This window comes from Canis lupus, chromosome 25 (genome assembly GCF_011100685.1).
Source record: "Canis lupus familiaris isolate Mischka breed German Shepherd chromosome 25, alternate assembly UU_Cfam_GSD_1.0, whole genome shotgun sequence".
NCBI lineage: Eukaryota > Metazoa > Chordata > Mammalia > Carnivora > Canidae > Canis > Canis lupus.
This window is the reverse complement of record NC_049246.1, coordinates 40,208,652-40,229,644: the sequence shown is the minus strand read 5'-3', so window position 1 is coordinate 40,229,644 and position 20,993 is coordinate 40,208,652. Positions and strand designations below refer to the sequence as shown.

The following is a 20,993-nucleotide window of genomic DNA, read 5'->3' as shown; positions in this document are numbered from 1 at the left end:
GATGAGTACATAGCATGCTTACTGAGGGTTGTGAAGGAAACCAGAATATGTCACCCCAAATATGCCTCTCTGAGATAAAAATTATTTTGAATTGGAAGCAATGAAGAAGCAGTAAATGCAGAAAAGCCTCCCCCTTTCTGTGTAAAGGCAAGAAATAAATTCTCATTTGACTGGAGACAGATTCTCATTAATCCAAAGATGACATCAGAGAACTCTGTGAATAAACCTTATCCTCCTCATCACCATTTGCTATCTCTAGCCCAAACCCCGTGTCTTGTTAATTCTTCACAAATTTATTGCTTCTGGGACGCCTGGGTGGCTCAGCAGTTGAGCAGCTGCCTTCAGCTCAGGGCCTGATCCCAGAGTCCAGGGATCGAGTCCCACATCGGGCTCCCTGCATGGAGCCTGCTTCTCCCTCTGCCTGTGTCCCTGCCTCTCTTTCTATGTCTCTCATGAATAAATAAATAAAATCTTTAAAAAACAAAAACAAATGTATTGCTTCTTCATCTAAAAGGTATAAAGCTTCCTGCTCTGGTCACCTTTGGATCTTCATTCTTTTGTGAAGGCTCTTATGTGCATGTAAAACTTTAATTAAATTTGCATTCTTTTCTCCTGTTAATCTGTCTTTGTCAGTTTAATTTTTCCACCTAGTCAGGGACCCTGAGAGGTCAAGGAGAATTTTTTCCTCCCCTACAGTTGTTCCTGTGGGCTATCAACAGTGTGGGCACTTACTAATGTATTAGCTTAATATTGTTACTTAAATGCCCATGAATTGAGGGCTTACTACGTTTTCTGGACTGCAAATAGAAACAGTGTGTCACAGTTCCTCCCGGCACTGGCAGGCAGCGCACATTTATCTTTTTACTCTTAAATCAAGAATCTAATTGTGCACATACATTCTTCTTGGTCATTAACAGGCCAGGAAATAATTTCCAAATAATCTTGGATGTCCCCTCTTCCTACCCTCAGAGCCCCATATGGCCATCATACGTGCATTCCGGTGGAACAGAAGTGGCCTTCCCTGTCTGCCCCCCAGCCCCCCCTCCCCCACGCCCAGCCCAGCCTGGTTTAGTGTAAGGGGAAGTTGGCAGCATCCAAAGCTGGTTAACACTCTACTGAGCAGGTCTGTTGATTCTGCATTATGATTATTGATCCTTTGCCCAGCCAATAGCCTGAGGCGAAAGTTTTTGTGTGTGAAAAGAGCTGACCGAGTGTGGCTTACTGAGCCAGACAGACTCCATGAGCTGCTCTTCACGGGGCCCCTCCATCCTGCGTCTGCCTTAAGCAACTGACCATGAGCCTTGGCAGCAGGCCCTCCAGTAAAGGAGAATGACACCCGTGCGCTGCTCTCGCGGTGGCCCCTTCTTCCCCGCCCAAGAGCCGCTGTCACCACACTTGGATATCACAGAAATCTCACTGGAGCTGCCACTTCCTATCTTTCAACCCCTGTCCAGAGAGACATTACTAGTCTAGACATCCAAATCAGCCACCCGTTTTTGTTTTTCTGGACGACAGCAAGCATGCAGATTACTGGCTCTGACAAAGAAGGTGGCAATCAGAGGTCTCTGGTACATTTGGGAATAAATCCGGTAAGAAAGTTTCATCCATCTCATGTAAGGCAGTGACTGGGATTTAGATCTATAATCATTAACTCCAGGTGTGATTGGTTTTTTTTTTCTGGCCCTAAAAGGTTTCGAGTCCAGTAGGACCCAGAGGTCTTCGCCATCCCCCTAAGATTAATGGACTCTGAAGGATGCCATGATAAGGAGGCAGTAGAGGAAATGAACTTCTCTCAGTCCTATGATGATTTCAGTAGTTAACATTTTTTGAGCAGCGACAACAAATGGCATTGCTCAGGCTCTCTGCCTTGTGTGCTACCTCCTTTGCACCTGATAAACAATTCTGTGAGGTAGGTACCAGTATCAGCCCTATCTTATAGCTTAGAAACTGGATATCAGGGGCTAGAGGTAGTTACGAATGGAGCTGGGGGATATGAAGCCAGGTGGTTTGACCCAGAGCCATATTCTCAACCACTATGCTCTATTTAATTGTTGGCTGGCTTGGTAGGCTACTGAAGCATGGGGGAAAAATCCACTCAGATGGATCTCTTCCCCTCACTCTGTCACTGTGCCCCCAACAATGGGATGTAAAATCCCAGTGATAAACATGACATGGTAGTTCATGAAATCTGCAGCATAAATCAAGAGTTGGTGTACTGCAGCTCACAGGCCAAATCCAGTCTCCTGTCTGTTTTTGTACTGCTTTTGGGCTAGGAATGGTTTTATATTTTCAAATAGTTGGAAAAAAATAAAAAGAAAAATAATATTTTGTAACGTGAAAATTATATGAACTCCAAATGTCAGTGTCTATAAATAAAGTTTTATATTTTGCTGACAAAAACACCTGTATGTGTTTCCTCCCTTGCTCTGTAGGCATCTGCACGATATCACTGATGTTGCCTCCTAGCCCACAGAACCTGAAATATTTCCTCTCAGACCCTTTACAGAAAAAGCTTGTTGAACCCTGATGTAATTGATCTTAATCATATTTTTTTCTGTGGCAATATAAAAGTTACATTAAAAAATTAAGATAGAGGGGCACCTGGGTGGCTCAGTTGGTTAAGAATCTGATTCTTGATTTCTGCCCAGGTCATGATCTCAGGGTTGTGAAGTCAAGCCCCATACAGGGCTCTGCGCTCAGCCTCTGCCCCTCCTCGTCCACTCATGCTCTTTCTCTTTCTCTCTCTCTCTCTAAATAAAGAAAAGTTAAAACAATTAAAATAGAAATGGGAGAAGAGATCAGTTCAGAGCTCCTGCAAGAGATGATCTGCTTCAGAATGGCACACAGAAATCTCTCTCTTCCTCCTTCTCCCTCCCTTATATTCCTCTCCTTCCTCCCACCGTCCTTCGCTCAAAGCATTGTTGGTGGGGAGGGTGCAGGTAATGCAAATTGTAGGTTGGAAGAATGCAGAAGATTGTCTAATCTAAAAGTTACTTATGTTTCAGACTTCACAGGGCAGCAGAATTTAAAAAATTAATGGAGACCAACATTGGATTGTTTTATTTATATTTTGATATATCAAGGCAATGACTATCTTTAAACACAAGCAAATCTATCCTCCCACCCCTGAGCCCACAGCAAATTTATCATCTACTCTTATCATTCCATAAGAAAAACCAAGTTTATTTTTTTTAAAGACTTATCTATTTGAGAGAGAAAGGGAGAATCAGAGAGTCTTAGCTCACTCCACACTGAGCGTGCAGCCTGACTCAGGGCTCGATCTCGTAACCCCAATTACAACCCTGATCACAACCCCAATCACAGCCCCGATCATGACCCCAGCTGACCCCCCACTTTTTTTTTACAACTCCCACACCAAAACAGTACTTTATTTTGTAAATTTTGACCCATTATTACTCCCATGTTATGGTTTTCTCAGCCTGTCAAGTGTACAAGGTGAAGAAAGAATTTAATAAGATGGGGGTTGCACCTGGTAAATAAATTTCTTAAACTCCATATACATGTTTCAAAGCTGCTGGGTCCCAAGTCCATCTATGAACTCCAGGGCTGCAGTATCATGTGCAGCATACTAAAAGCCACACTATCCGAATAGCTTATTAATTCTGCATAAATCAGGTCAATCAATGTGTCAACCTGTAACAGACTGTGCACTTACCTGACTCAGCCACCCAGATGCCCCAAGGAAGGAAAAAACAATTTAAAACACTATAAAGGAAGCAAATGAATGCTCACAGTCTACAGGATGCTCCTTTAAAGTGCATTTTACTTCATAAGCAGTATCTACACTGTTTTTACTTTTCTCATTTCCCTTGGTCAGTGGAAGTCTACATTGTCCAACATAGGTGTGACTTTGGGAAGCACTGAACTAGTTATAAGTGTCTCCTCTTTTCCACTCACATCCCTTCTGGTCAGCCACTATCTGCTTAGTGACCTACTGCTGCACAATTTTCTCTCTGAGTGGCGTCAGCAAGCTAATCTTATACAGCGTAATCCACACTAGTGAATTAATTTTTAAAAATACACCCTGTAACTGACACATTTTTTACCAATGAATGCCTTTTAGCAAACACACACACACACACACACACACACACACACACTCCTTCCATAAATGTCACAAGTGGTAGAAAATTTGAACTCCAGGCTGACAGATAAGACACATATTGGGGCAGAAGGGGCCGCTTTGCTTGCCTGCCTGGTTTGCCTATGCATGATGAGGTCTTTCAAAAAATATCTTTGATACTATTATTTGTTTAAAAAAGTAGCTTGTATATAAAACTCATCTATTCCTTTTTCATTTCACAACCAGTGAAGAAGCACAGTCAAACCAGGCATGTCAGAGTTCTCACTGATCTCTCCATGGATGCCACTTCAGATGGAGAAAGTCTGGAGAAGGAACCCTTAGCTCTTGTCCACATGGAAGATGATCCCAGGCCTTTCACCACTTCCAGGAGCTGTTACTTGGCTAATTATGCCAATCGTCAAGAGCAAATCTAAAAAGCGAATATAAGAGTTTTACATTTTTCAGCTTTGGGTTCTGGGAGAGTTGCTAGAAGTTTCCAGAAACCTCACACTGTATCACAAAAATATGAGACATTTCAAGGAAAAATCCATTTTCTATCTATGAACCTAAAAGTCATCCAAAAGGAACACAAGAAGTTGAAGGTCACCCATAAGACCAGGCCAGTTTTCCAAAAACCTTCTTTGGGTTTTTGGGAAGACTCTGATCTGATACTATTTGAAAATCTGGACACTACTTGGGTAACAATATTATTCTTAATAATAAGGAGAAAAAAAACAGGTTCACTTATGTACGTGAAAGTTAATCCAGAAAGAGGGTTATTTAAATACTCTTCAATGTCTCCTCTTTGTGTGTGTGTGTGTATGAAAACCAGAATAAGATGATAAATAAAGAATACAAAATAATACCAACGCATTAGACAAGAAAAACAGGTAAACGGACAAAAACAGATGAAAATTGTCAATTGTTGGAAGCTGAATGGCCAGCTTTATGCCAACTGGACAGGTACATTTATAAATACTTTGACACATACCTCTGTTCCAGTAAAAGATAAGACACAAAACCAGAAAATAAAAAAGACAAACTCAAAGATAAAAGTTAGATAAGACAAACATTCCTGGTGAGCAAAATGCAGTGACAACACAAAGCAGTGGGAGGGACTGAGGCATCACATAGCTGGACTGAGTCTAGAAGCCAACTGTGGTGCTTTAGAATTTGGCTCCTGTGCATGATAGGGAGGGTGAGCCAAGAAAGACCATTTTCACATTATTTGGATTGGGATCATGAAGTATGCCCAATAGAGGCCATTCCAAAAGGGTCGGTACACACAGAGTAGAAAGAAAAAAGAAAAACAATAAAAATTAGAATACAGAGCTGTGGTAGCTAGCCTCCAAGATGGCCCCCAGTGATCCCTCCTCTTGGCAGCCATGCTCTTTTGTAGTCTCATCCCACATTTTTTTTTAAAGATTTTATTTATTCATGAGAGACACACAGGGAGAGAGAGAGGCAGAGACATAGGCAGAGGGAGAAGCAGGCTCCCTGTGGGGAGCCCGACATGGGACTTGATCCCGGGTGTCCAGGATCAGGCCCTGGGCTGAAGGTGGCGCTAACCTGCTGAGCCACCTGGGCTGCCCTCTCATCCCATATTGAACCAGGGTTAGTTTGTTTGACCAATAGAATAGGACAAATTATGATGCCATATCACTTCTGAGACTTAGTCATAAAATAGCATTGCGATATCTGCGCTGTCTTGGGTTATTGCTTTGAGGAAGCAATTGCCAGGTCAAGTCAAGGAGCCTTATGAAGAGGTATGTGTATTAAGGAACTGAGGCCTCTGGTAACAAATCTGTGAATGAGCTATCTTGCAGGCTAGTGTTTCAACTCTGTCAAGACTTAGATGCCTATTGCCCCAGCCTACAGCTCTGAACCCCATGAGGGACCTGGAGACAGTACCACCCAACTTAGCTGCTCCCAGATTCCTTAGCCTCCAAAAATGTATGAGATGATCAATGTTTGCCGTTTTAAACTGAAAGATTTGGGGATGATCATTTAGGTAGTAATAAATAATACAGGGGTCCAACTAAAATGAAACATTTGATGGAAATGATAAAAAGAGAAATTCAGAAATCTCAGAAAATAGGGCAAAAGGAAAAGAGGTGTACAATGAGGAAAAAAAACTCAGAAGTTTTGAGGATCAGTCCAGAATGTCCAGTATCTGACCAAATGGAGTTTCAAAAAGGTCAACGAGAGAAAATTAGAGGAAATGATCAAAGTAATCACATAAGAAATTATTTTTTTCAGTGAAGAAAATGAATATTTGGATCAATAGGGCCCACTGAATGTCCCTCTCTTACAAACATACACATCTGAGGCATATTGTCAAAGCATTCCAGAACACTGGGGACAACAGAGAAGATTCTAGAAGGAAACAACAAGAAGAAACAGTTACATACAAAGATCTTGGAATCAAAACAGCATTGGATATGTCAACAGTAATACCATGAGGGAGATATGGCATGAGGCCTTCAGAATTCTGGGGGAAATGGATTTTCAATGTAGACTTTTATACTCACCAAACGATACATTAAATTTGAGGAAACACAGATTATTTTCAGGTACATAATGAAGCAAAAATATTACCATCCTGGCATACTTCTGCGGTTAACTACTAGAGGATGTGCTCCACTGAAAAAAAAATTAATAAAAAAATAAAAAAGGAATTAGGTCAAGAAACAGGAAGACCTAGCATCTAAGAGCGAGGATCTAACTTCGAAATGATTATCTCAGGATGATCACGGTATAAATAACTCAGACTGGAGTCGGGGGTGGCAGCCCCTGGTGGGGAGGACACCAAGAAAACTGTCTGACAAGTGTGACAGTAGAAAAATTTAAAAGTTCAGGAAAAACAAAAGTTTGTCCAAGAAAGTTTACGAACCTAAAAAGCAGTGGCTTAGCAATGCACACAATTTCCAAAATCATATACTACTAATTTCACCTGAAGTTTTGATCTAAGCATATTGGGAAAATTTGAGGAAAAGGAAGGTTGTAGGTCACAGAAGTGTCCTCACCACCTGTGCTACAAGTCAATAGACAGTTTTAAAATAACTCTATAAGCCTGTTCTTTAGAATGTGACAGTAAATAAGTGGAAGAAATAGTTGGAAGACTTAATAGTGGTTGCCTCCTCGGAGGGGACTGTGGGGGAGGTTCAGCTGGGGGGACTTTGTTTTTGTTCCAAGTCTTTAATATTACAAGTATTTTGTTATTATTATTAATTATTATGTTACTATCCGTATTTTTTTTACTTTGCTAAAAATTCACAATGAAAAAGAAAGTTCATCTCAAAACCAGAAAATTTCCTGTTAACTTTACATTTGAAGTCTAGTAATTTATTGTTTTCTCAATCTAAAAAGTATTCTAAGTTCATTGTCACTGATGTTTTTCTCCAATTTGGAAAATCACCAATCTAGCTTTGACTTCCCAGTAGGAAAAAAAAATGCAGTAAGAATAAACAAGGGAAAATTTTAAAGAAAAATGATTGAATCGTTTGATGAAGAAACCTTTGGCTGATTCTCTGCCAGAGAAGGTCACTCCTGGAGGTTGCCTGACCTACCACTTGCTAGTGGTAAGGGACCAGCAGGCTCTGCTGTTCTAAATCATAGGATATTAAGACTGCAAGAGGCCTCCAGGGTTCATCTGCCCAGATTTTATCTGGAGCTCAGAACCTCTCCTTTTCTCTTGGGCAGAGGAGCCAACTACATTTTAGGGAGACCAGCAAACTTACAAGCATACATGCCATTATACATGCTAGTTCCCCTGCCCACTGCCCTGGAGGATTGGAGAGGTGGGGCTCACAAACCTGTGGGTTTTGTCTCACCTGTGCCCACATCAGGGAGAATTTATGGCTGAATTGGGCTGGGGCTCTATTCCTGAAATTACCTTCTCCTTAAAGTGAAGGACAGTAAAAGCTGTCTAATTAACGCTTTGATTGGGGCGGGACATAAGCCAACAAATCACAAACATAAAATCTCTCTAAAGGATAAGGAGAGAATCTGATATCCTGAGTTTGCTTTTTAAAATAAACCATAGAAATGTTTGGAATGTTTTTGTTGCATTTGTTACGATGAAGGTACTTCTTCGATAGTACCAGTTCAAATCAAATTGTGATTAAGAAAAATCTATTTAGTTTCACAGTATCCCAACTGAAAGTTAGGATAGTGGTTCTCAACTGTGAGTATACAAAGATTATCTGGAGCTGTTAGAAGTCTTAATTTTTCTAGGATCCCAGGCCTAGAGTATAGTTCTGAGTGCCTGGAATCCGCATTTGCAATAAAGAGCCCAGGACCTAGGGCCACAGGAGTTCCCCAGACCACACTTTGAGAATCAGCTTTACCTATTCAGCATTAAACAGAAACTGAGACTCCTCTGGAAAACTATTACACTTATGTCTGTGGTATTTATGAAATAAGAAAACAGTATTTCTTTTTAGGATTAATTTTCAACCATAAATAAATTTCCCAAATTGTATTATGTCACTTCCCTGATTAAAATTGTTTGTTCATTCCTTAGGGCTGGCAGTGTCAAGTCTAAACTCATCAGCATGACGTACGAGGCTCTTTGTATTCTGGTCTCCCCTATTTCCCCAGCCTCGGAGGCCACTGGTCACCCCGAGCTCTCTCTTGCATTCCTGGGATTTTCCACATGGTCCTTCTGTGGCCTGAATGCCCACTTCTCAATACCCCTGACTCTGCTTGGCTAAGTTGTGCTCATTCTGGAACAGTTCAAAGGTCCTCTTTCCAGAAGACTACCTTCCTAAATCCTCTAGGTAGTTACTTGCTCTCTCATCTATTTTGTGCATAACTGCTCTTATAACACCCATCTAATTGCATTGTAATTATTTGTTTCTCCATCATCTAACAAAGCTTCTCATAGGAAGTCACATTTTACTCATCTCTCTGTTCCTAGGGGAGGACAGTTCACAGGGCAGGGGAGGAAGGGAGCAATTCTTCCCCGGGGGGGGGGGGGGGGGCGGGAATTTTCCTTAGCTGTGTCCCATGACACCTGGGCTTGTTTGATTATAAAACAAAGCCCTCAAGATGTACCTGAGTGGTGGGGGGTGAGGGCCCCTATATATGGAAAGGTATAAAGGGAAAGGTAACAAATTCTCCCACCACCGCCCCCCCCAGCAGAAGAAACAGCATATTACAAATATGACTGAAGTCCTCTTGTCTCTGAATCTTCAATAAAATTTGTTCTGTAAAACTGCTTGATCCTGGGAAAAGTGAGCAAGCAGCACGCTGTCCAGCTCTGGTTCATGAGTGGAAGAATAATTGTGGAAATTGAGATGTGGGTGAGATTCAGTCTTCAGCAAGTCCAGGAAATCAGAAGGGGACGCTATCAAGAGAATGCAGGCCCCAGGGAATTTGCAGAAATCTTGGGCAGAATTTGGATTTCCCATGGATTTGAGATGGTATTCAAAGAATTTCAAGTAGTTTGAAATCTCAAAGGACAGGATACTCCTACATAGCAGTGGGGCTGCAGTCACAAATAGTAGATGTTCAATAAATATTGACCATATGAAATGATAGATTACAGCGAACTAGGTACATAAGGTTGGTAGGCACAATTTACCTAACTACGTGAGATATGTAACTATTATTAAAGCAACAAAAGAAGGTTAAAAATGCTTCGTGGCACTGAAAACAGACTATGGGGAGATAAGCATATAAATACGATGCTGACAGCTGGAGTGAGACACCACACAAAAATAAATAAGAAAGTGTAAGCTATGTCTCTGGAAAACAAACATTTGGGTATTTTAGACATTTTGATGATTGACTGAATTTTTCTTCTCATTCAGATGGCTAATGCCAAGTAAATAAAAATCATAGGAGCAGGTGGACAAGAAAGCCACAGGAGAATTACTCAGAGTCCTTAGGATTGGGAAAACACAATGCTGTTGCTGGCACAGTGTAGTGTTACAGATATAAGGGCCTATGAGAAGGCAAAGGCAGGAGCCCTAAAGCACAGTGAGCTGAAAAGGCAAAGATAAGGTAGAAATAATGGGTCAGAGGACAGACTTCTTTCCGTACTCTTATTTTAGATCGGAAGAAGGGAGACTTTGCACAATGGTGGTATCTGTTTTGGAAGAATGCAAAAGAATATGAAAAATGGAGTTTTTTATGAATTAGGGAATTAAGTTTTAGAATTAAAGGAAAAGTGGGCAAAAAGAACAATTTAGAATTCAAAGCAATTGGGGTCCGGTCACTAAATTTCTAAATGTTAAACATCAGAAATCTTCTGGGGCTCTCTGAAGATGAATGTATTTTCACACTTTCCTAGTATTTGCTTTGCTCCGCTCTTAATATTAAAGATATTGTTTGTTGTTGCTAAACTAGAGTTTGATTGTCCAACTTGGATCAACAGAGCAAGCATCTAGATAGCTTGCCTCATTGTTAGTTTTGGAAAGAAGACTACAGAAAGAACAACAAAAGCATATTTAAATTAGTTTTCTTAAGACAGAGATGTAATCAGTATCATATCCTGGTAAAAAATGCAGTGCTTTGGCTTTTACATGACATCTTTTCAAATGTGCAGTCGTATTTAGAAAACCCTAAAAAAAAAATGGTTTAGCCATTCTGGCAAATTCAAAGGAATTATACACACACAGACACACACGCATCCACACACATCTACACAATTTCGCAGCTGTCCTTTGATAAGGTGATAAGCTTTGATAACCCTTAGCTAGGGTTCATGGCTGCAGCAGGGACGTGTGCTGTGTGTAGTCTTTCCACAGTGTTGGTATTCAGTCACATTCAGGTATGGCAAAAGTCATGAACTCTGGGAGTCTGAATGTGTATTTTAATGGATTTTGGAATCTGTATTTTAATGGATGAATATGAAAATCACAGCAGTGTTGACAGTATCATCTGGCCTCCTGCAAGCACCGTCTTGTTTGCAGAAACATTCTGCACCAGGGAACAAGCAAAGCCAGTAATGTCCCAAATAATGTTTAACTTTCAGGCCTTCAAAATTTTAATACTTTTTCTCCAAAGAAAAATAGGTCCCATCAGAGACTACAGCAACCAAGGATTCTGCGTGGGCACATTTCTTCTCGAGTCTTTATCTCTACTATGTTTTAAAAATTTTTTTTATCTCTACTATTGAATAAAGTTGCTAAAATCACAAATTTTATTTCTGAATCTTCATGTGGTAAATAAACTCATAGATGCCATCTAGATGATTTTCACAATTTGCAACATCTCTAGAAAGAGAGGAAGACCTCTAAATTAACTACCATGTAGTGATGGTAAAACCAACATTATGTTTTCTGTCCTGTGTCAGCTTTTTCTATAGCCCAAACATATGAACTGTGGCTATTGGCACAAATACCCAAATAAAATAGAGCTATAGCCAAGAAAACACGGTGGTTAAAATCAAGTTATTGCAAATGTTTAAAACCAGCAAATGTGCCATCAGAATGTGCACACCTGTTGCTTGGTGAATAACATGCTTAACAAATGGCTTGTTTATAAGGTTGAAGTCAGCATAAATAAAGACACTAATCAATATATGATCATTAAATGAGGGTCTCATTTGGATGCAGGGCTGTTGGGAAACATGAAACATTCTAAGAAGTACAATTTCTAGATAACTGAAGCTTACCCCTAAAAGTACCCAATCTTTGATCAACTGTCATTGCATTACATGGTCTTTTATCTTTGTAAATAGACTGTAAGTGACATAATCCTCCCTTTCTAGACACTATTGCTGTCACTGTCAACACTTTTGTGACCCAGTGGATTCTTTTTTTTTTTTTTTTTTTTTTTTTTATGATAGTCACACAGAGAGAGAGAGAGAGAGAGAGAGAGAGGCAGAGACACAGGCAGAGGGAGAGGCAGGCTCCATGCCCCAGGAGCCCGATGTGGGATTCGATCCCAAGTCTCCAGGATCATGCCCTGGACCAAAGGCAGGCGCTAAACCGCCGTGCCACCCAGGGATCCCGACCCAGTGGATTCTTGGCACTCAACCGATGATGAAGAAATATTTGTTGAGTGATGCTATTGCATATATTGAGATATTTGCATCTATATCATTTGATTGCAGGATGGTATGTGGCTTCAATAGTTAAATATGCTTTTTTTTTTTTCCTTTGGATGGAGGCTCTTTTCATGGGATTAGACATTTTGCCTTTCCTTCCTTCTACTGTTGACTTCCTGCCTGTAACTGTGTGCACCTCTTCCCACATTTCTGTTTCAGACATTTTGCTAATTAAGAAATCAGGTAGCTAAAGTTTGGTAGGATTGCTCATAAACTCAGAATAAAGAGACTCTCGGTAAGCTTTGAGGGCCTCGATGATACATGAAGTTCAGGAGCTTTGTAGCATTGTTCTGGCTTTTTATTATCTTCTAGATAACTGAAATCCCTGGGTAATGATGTGCTTGTATAATGAATAAGTTAAAAGTTACAATAAAATGTATACAGGCATATTTAAATATCCTCTCATGTAAAAAAAAAAACTTTTTTGTGGTATATAACATTTATCATCTTAACCATTTTTAAGTGTGCAGTTGAATAATATTAAGTACATCTGCATTGTTGTGCAACCAATCCCCAGAACTCTTTTCATTTTGCAAAACTGAAATTCTGTTCCCATTAAACAATTCCCCATCTTCTCCTCTTCCCCAGCCCACAACAACCATTCTTTCTTTCTCTATGAATTTGACTACTCTAGGTGCCCCATCTAAGTGGAGACATGCATTATCTGTCTTTTGGCCTATTTTAATTAGCATAATGTCTTCAAGGTTCATCCAGGCTGCAGCATGCAAATACCCTCTTATTTGTTTTATCATAATATCTTTTAAAAAATATTTTATTTATTTATTTGAGGGAGAGAGTGACCATGAGCTGGGGGTGGGGTGCAGAGAAAGAGGGAGAGAGACAAGAAGACTGTCCCCTGAGTGTGGAGCCCTATCTGGGGCTTAGTCCCAGGACTCTGGGGTCATGATTTGAGGTAAAGTCAGACGGTTAGCTGACTGAGCCACCCAGGCACCCCACAATTACATTTTTAATATCTAAAACATCTGTCACTGAAAGCCAAGGTCATGAGATGCATACCTGCACATATGATGCTAGGAGAAGCTGAGGCAGTGTAAATGTGCCCATAAGACAGACAAGATTTCCTGAGGACTCAGTTGTGTACATTATAGCATAGCAATACAGTGGAATATTACGGAGACATACAAAAAGATGAAGCAGATCCAGATGCATTACCTTGGAGACAAGATATGACACTAAGTGAAGAAAATATACGGCTAAACAGTATGATCATATTTTTGTATGAAACACATATGTCTGGAAGTATATACATAGAATAGTTAAAAATGGTTATCTCTAGGTGACTCGGTGGGCTCAGTCAGTTAAGCATCTGATTTCGGCTCAGGTTGTGACCTCAGGGCCCTGGGATCAAGCCCAAGATCATGTTTTGTACTCAGTGGGGAGTCTGCTTGAAGATTTTCCTCCCTCTACTCCTCTCCCCACTTGAGTTCTCACTCTCTGTCTCTCAAATAAATAAAATCTTTTTAAAAAAATGGTTTTCTCTGGTGGTGGAATTAAGGTGTCTTACAAATTTGACTTCTTACTTCCTTGGACTGTCTTATAACTTTGGCATCTATATTATTTCACAATCAGGAAGAAGAAACAATAATAACATTCTCATTTAAAAAGAAAAAAGGAAATGAAAATAATGATGAGGGAATAGTAGACTGGTGACCTATCCACAAAAATGAAAAACAAAAATACTTTGCTGAGGAAAATCTATTTTAGGTTTAGTTTATGTTACTTTCTAATTTCAATCCTACATTCTAAGCCAATTAAACAAACAAACAAAAAAAACAATGAAAGTTTCAGACATTCAAGAATGAGTCAGTCTGAAAAATATTTTCAGGTACACTTTTCATTTTTGTGGAGTTGGTAAACAGCGCCCTTTGTAGGTAATGATGTGATAAGAAAGTTCTTAAAGCAGACACCCAGACTATAGAGCCCTACGAGTTTACAAAAAGCCTCTTCAGAATATGAATAAATGGGAAGGAAGTGAACATACCCAGCAACCATAGTTCAAAGGATTTGGCAGTGAGTCTCAAGTTCTCCACACACAAATCTTTGAAATGTTTTTTACTTTACACAGCCAGTGCCTATAATAATGAACAGGTATTTGAAGAATGGAAAGCCAGTTGTAGGCCTAGAGATAGGATTGTAGAGTGTTTTTATAGATTGCAACTTAAGGAATAAAAAATGAAAAAAGACATGGCCCTGGACATACTCTATAGGAATCTAGATTTACAGCAAGACACAGAGAAAAGTTTCAGATCCTAAGCTGTCATGAAAACACATTTTCTGGGACCCCTGGGTGGCTCAGCGGTTTAGAGCCTGCCTTCGCCCCAGGGCATGGTCCTGGAGTCCCAGGATCGAGTCCCACATCGGGCTCCATGCATGGAGCCTGCTTCTCCTCTGCCTGTGTCTCTGCCTCTCTCTCTCTCTCTCTCTTTCTCTCTCTGTCTGTCTCTCATGAATAAATAAATAAAAAATCTTAAAAGAAAAAAAGAAAATGCATCTTCCTTTAAAATGTGTCAGAGACAAACAACATTTGTCCCAGCCAGAGAAACTACAAAGAACAAAATCCCCATCAAAGAAGACTTCTCTAGTAGAACAGTAGAAATGCTATTGGCATGTCTATATGCTTGTAGTTGTAATATACTTGAGTTGAAGAAACTATAAGAATTACTCAATACAACCTTCTAATCTTTAAATGGAGGAAAAGTATGATATATATTAATAGCCCTGTTCTCCATTGTGTATATTTAAGAGACTTTAATACACATGCATGGAATTTTACCAGATGACCAAGAAATCTCACATCAATTTCCATTCCTAATTTTGTGGTTTGGTATCACAGAGTCCCAGAGGTGTACAGACTTCTCAATGTGTGCAAGATAAAATGAACCAGATTCCAACTGACTTAAGCCATCTTCAGAATGGATGCTCATATACATATGGTACAGACCTAAGTTTCTGTCTGGGAACAGAGTTTCACCTGTGCTTGCTTCTAACACACAATCAGAATCTTTGTTACACTGGGGCCTTTGACTTTGTTTTCATGTGCTCCTTATCACCAAAAGGGCAGAAACAAAAATTTACAGCTCTTAGGTGTGGATTAGAGCAGGGGTGGAAATACTGCCTGTAGGGCACATCTGGTCCACTGTCTGTTTTTGTCTGGACCTTAAGCTAAGAATGGTTTTATATTTTTAGATGTAGAAACACTATTAGCCTTTCCAGGAGAACAGTTGCTCCAAATGTTGAGGACATTGCCTCTTGGCCCACAAGCCTAAATATTTACTATCTGACTCTCCAGAAAAAGTTTGCTGATCCTTGATCTAGAGTAGAAAGATTTGGAACTGGATAGTAGGCAAACATACTTGAGTTATTTCTCAGACTGTATGGCTCTAGGCTGGTTGAAGACCCTCTCTGGGTCTCCACATTCTTACACACATGGTCTCTTTGTCATTTAATTCTAGTTTTTGTTTCAAGCTACACTGTAGCTATTTAAGAAATCCTAACAAACCTAATTTAATTTGCACAGCACACAGAGAATAGCACTGTGACCCTGATTTGCTTTGGAAGAAGCCAATCTGGGTCAGGATGAAGGGAAGTCATTATGATGTTTACAATTTTCCAAATATCAAACCCAAAAGTTTAACCAAAACAGGTTTGTTTATGAATGGCCGTGGCTATTCTAATTGAGTTGAGGACCATCTTTAGGGCAAGGGTCTTGGGTTTTACTTTAAACAAGTTTAGAATCTCTAAGCAGACCACAAGGGCAATGTTGTGTCTTGACTCTGAAGCCTCTCAACTACTTTTATCAGAACCTTACAAATCATGGATGTTCACACATGCTGTTGCCTAACATCTGAGGCTCCACAGTGAGAACTACTGAGAATATTCTTTTAGCATAAAGGCAGTGGTAATATGCATTGGGATGACTAAGAGCCACACAAAGTTGGAAACACCATTCTAAAACATAAATGGAAGAGCGGTGGACCCATAATAGCCAAAATATATCTGAATGAAAGAACCGGGGAGGGAGTATGCTACTTGAGATTTCAAGACTTATTTTACAAAGCTTTAAGGATGGAGACACTGTGGTGAAAGAACCAAGAAATAGACCTGCTATATATATATATGCAATTTAAAAAAAAAGATTTATGGATTTATTTAAGAGAGAAAGAGAGACCATATACAAGAGGAGGGGGAGAGAAGGCAAGGGAGAGTCAGAAGCTCAAGTAGTCTGGGGTTTGATCACACAGCTTGAGATCATGACCCTCAGATCATGACCTGAGGCTAAAACCAAGAGTCAGATGCTCAGCTGACTGAGCCACCCAGGCACCCTGGGACCTGCCATATATTGAAATCTTACATATGACTAAGCCAGCAAAGCAGATCCCTGGGGAAAGGATAGGTGTACAATTAACAGTGTTGAGTCAATTGGTCATCCATGTAGAAAACAACGCAGTTTCTCCAATTTGTACTTTACAAAGAGCCAATGGCAAATGGGCTAAGGACTGAAATGAAAACAACAAGATTTTAAAGCTTTTTGAAGAACATTTAAGAGTATTTCTTTATGATGTCAGGATAGGGAAAGGTATCTTAAACATGATTCAAAAGCACAGAGTGTGAATGAAAAGCCTGATACATTCTATCATATTAAAGTAAAAAAACCTTTGTTTTCCAAAAGATTACATCAAGAGAATGAAGAGAGAAGTCATAAACTGCGACAGGGTATGTGCAGCATATATCACCAACAAAGAATTAATATCTTTGGAATCGATAAGAAAAAGACAAAACCATGGACAACAGATACGGCCAGTCATTCCACAGAAGGGAAGAATACAAAAAGAGCATAAACGTGTACAAACATGCTCAGCACCTTTAGTTATCAGAAAAATAGCAAGTTTGATCCAAAGTCAGGTATGACTTCACGCACATCATTTTTGCAAAAAATTAAAAGTGGGTCGCAGAATGGCAAAAATTAAGGGCCACAGCACCAACTGTCGGTAAAGATCAAGAGAAACTGAAACTCATACCCTGCAGGAGACACTGTAAGCTGTTTCCCAACATGAACATAGCATTTCCTGATCAAGATAAATATGTGTATGCTGTATCCCACAGGCTTCTAGTATATTCTCTAGAGAAACCCTGACACAAGTGCACCAGGAGAGACATACAAACATGTTCAGTGCACTATTGTTTGTGACAGTGAAAATAGAAAAGCTCCACATACACTTCAAGGTAGAATGGAGAAAGAAATACATATATATATTTATATATTTGCTTAGGAATGTGTGTGTGTGTGTGTATTTATATATAAACTATAAAGAAAAATTTAAAAAATAACATGAAATTCCAGATGGCATTTGTGGCCAGGAGATTGTGGGAAGGGAATACAGTTGAGGACGATCATGCTGGTATTTCAAAGCCACTGGTACTATCCTATATCTTAAAGTGTGTACACACCAGGGAGTTTATTTTGTGTTCTTTACACTGAGTTAGGAGTCTAGTGTTTGAATCCCTGTTCCACTACTTTTTAGGTGAGTGAAGTACCAAAATTTCCTGAGCTTTTCATTTCTTCATTTGGAAAAATGGAGGAGTGATAAAGAACCCTTCCTTACGGGTTCACGGGAAGCTTAGCGGAGATGATAACCTGTAATATTGAACACCAGTGTGTCAGCAGTTGTCATCAATATTATTACCCCGTGATCTAGCTTGACCTCAGTGTGCATACAAATCAACCTGAAGGGCTTGTTGAAATGCAGATTCTGATTCAGTGAGTCTGGGGTAGGGCCTGAAAGTTTGCATTTCTGTCAAGTTCCCAGGTGAAATTCTGTGGTGTGAGTAGAAGGATCCAGGCAATTCCTCTACTCCTATTGTTCCCACATTGACTCCCTCCTTTTGCTACCTTCCTGGTCCTCTTTCTTCTGCTCTCTCCTCTTCTCTTAGTCTTCCTGTCCTCCATCTATTCTCCTGTCTCCATCCCAATCTATCAAAATCCTACTCACTCTTAAGACCCAAAATTGAATTGGTTGTACATTAAAATTGCCTGAGGAGCTCTTAAAAACTTGTGAAGTCCCAGGCTACACTTCAGACCAACTGAATCAGAACTTCTGGAGGCTGAACTCAGTCCTCATCTTTTTTAAAGCTGTCCAGGTGATTTCCTTTGGAAGACCAGGGTGAGAACTCCTGCCCTACAGCCTCAACTGAGTAGCTCCTGATCTCCCCAGATATGATGGGGTAACTCACCAAGACAGTTCTCTTGTGACATCTGGCATCTTGCTGTTTTATTTAGTTACACAGGTCCTTGTCCTACTCTGCTTCATCAAATGAAAGTTCCTTAAGAGCGGAGATGTGTCTTAGTAACATTTAAAGCTTGTGAAACTCATAAGGGAGCATTTTGAATGATATTTCAAAAACATTTCTTGTATTGGGTTGTGTACTAGTATGAGTTTCAAGCATGAGATGGAACATAGTAATATCACTGATAAATATTTAAAAAGTAATTTTCTTGCTTCCATGTTATTTTTAATTTCAGTTGATAGTAATTTCCAGTATAAACTAATATTTTCAAAAAGTGTACACATCTCTGGGATTATTTACAACCATAAAAATAGTTTCCAGGGATCCCTGGGTGGCACAGCGGTTTGGCGCCTGCCTTTGGCCCAGGGCACGATCCTGGAGACCCAGGATCGAATCCCATGTCGGGCTCCCGGTGCATGGAGCCTGCTTCTCCCTCTGCCTGTGTCTCTGCCTCTCTCTCTCTCTCTCTGTGTGACTATCATAAATAAATAAAAATTAAAAAAAAATAGTTTCCAATATAAGATATCAATTTTGCAATTATGGAGTATAATGAAAACATTGTAGGTCCTGAGGCACTGAAAATAAATGTTCTGTTTTAAGGAATGTCCTAATGTTTGTGCTATTGCAGAGATTGCCAGTCTAAAAAAACAGGATTTTACTGTTGAATATTAGCTTCAATAGGTGGATTATATTGTTTAAAATTGTGAAATAAAATATATCAGACCTTTAAATTTAAAGATAGCACATGAAGTTTTATACAATTTTCATCAAGTAACCAAATCTATGTTTCTGCCTAAAGAAACTTTTGTTTCTTATTTGGAATCTAATTTAATCTTTCCATAATTTTGAACCAAAAGGACACATGAATCCAGTTTTTCATCACTGCTGCTGCACATGTACACACTCCATGCACTGTGTGCCTACCCATGCATACAACCAGTCATTAGTCAAGCATATTGGAAATACTAAAAAATGGTTCTGATTTTTAAGATTTGTGTTTGTATGTGCATACACATTCACAAACACGCTTGACATTACACATTTTTTCCTGAGGATCCAGACACAGTGTGGGTATGTCATAGGTTCCTTGATTAAACAGGGAAGCTACATATAAACAGTTTAAGAGACAAAGTGTGGTTGAGGCCAGTCTGGGGATAAAATTGGAAAATCCCTGGATTCTTGGTCCTGTGTCCAGCTGGGCAATTGTTGGGTAACAGGAGGATTAAGCTAAGAAAGAGGCATTCATAAGGAAAGCACAAATGAGAAATTCTGTTAGCTTATCTCTAGAAACTACAAACTTCTGTATTTTGAGCCATCATTTGCATGTGTCCCTTCACATAGAGTGGATTAAATAATGTTTGTGAGAGTCTCTAGCAGTAGTAAAGGAGGGGGAAGCAGAGGAGAAGGAAAAAAAAAGTGAGGTAGGAGGAAAGATGGAGAGAGAAATAGAAGTGAGAGAAGAAGAGCGAGCAATAAGCAAAGCACCAGGGCATCCAAAAATAACACCTTAGATTTATCGAACACTTGAGTGCCCAATCATTAATTGCTCTAAGTACACTATTTCTATAAACTCATTTAATCTGTACAACATATTACACATAAAAGAAAACCAAGGCACTGAGAGACTAAGTGATTTTCCCTAGGTTGCCCAGCTAGTAAATAATGGAAACTGGATTTGAATCCAGGTAGTTTAGATCTACCACATGCTATCAAGATGACACTCGATGATATTCATGCTGTAAATCGCTGTTCTCATGGAGAAGGCAAGCTCCATACTGCCAAATATCTTAGCACTTTTTTCAGTACTGAATCTCTAGCTTCCATTTAAATGTGAATATGAGTTAGTGAATATTTATTAAGTCCTTACTATGTGCCTGACACTGGTCTAAGTGCTGGAGATCCAGCAGGGAACATCCCACATCCACTCAAGAAGTTTATATTCTAGGGGAATGTACTTGAGATGTAGAAAATACATGCGGAGAATTATTGCTGAAAATAAAATAGGAGATAAAAATGGACTTTCCTCCTGTCATATAGGGCTCTTTTTTTTTTTTTCTTTTAATACTAGTAAACTAACACTATCAGTCTAATACAGACAGGAAACTTCAGATACCAAGGAAAGACAGCCATGGTTAAGGAAGTTAGGACTTCAAGAAATACAGATAGCAGAAATTGTAACATTTGACAGGAAGGACAATGAAACATGAAAAAAACACTGGACTAGCCACAGAGAAAATGCATGTATAAATTACACAGTTGTCTGAATACAGGTGAACTACACAGCTCGGGCATTCTTGAACTTGTGAATGCCCAGCTATTGACACCCTACAATGTTACACTGCCTTCGAAACACCAAGTTCCAATGAACCTTTATTTAATAGTACATGGTAATACAATAATTCTGGAAAGGAATTCCGCAGCTGGATTTTGGCTGCTAACCAATCTTGAAATCAAACTGCCAAATAGGGCTTAGCGTACTGGCAAATCTTGAAGTCCTTTTTCACCAGTGCTCAGGTTAATGGTTATTTAAAGTATACCACAGTT

At 39.6% G+C, this 20,993-nt stretch overlaps 1 protein-coding gene and 1 long non-coding RNA gene across 2 annotated transcripts in view; one reads left to right on the top strand and one right to left on the bottom strand.

Moving 5' to 3' along the window:
• COL4A3 (collagen type IV alpha 3 chain) overlaps positions 1-20,993 on the bottom strand; it is a 130,429-nt gene that overhangs the window by 75,607 nt on the left and 33,829 nt on the right. The gene's annotated exons all lie outside the window — the stretch shown is intronic.
• LOC102151666 lies at positions 1,241-5,110 on the top strand. Its single transcript, XR_005378764.1, has 3 exons — positions 1,241-1,589; positions 1,691-1,909; positions 4,331-5,110. It is a non-coding gene; the product is annotated as an uncharacterized LOC102151666 (long non-coding RNA).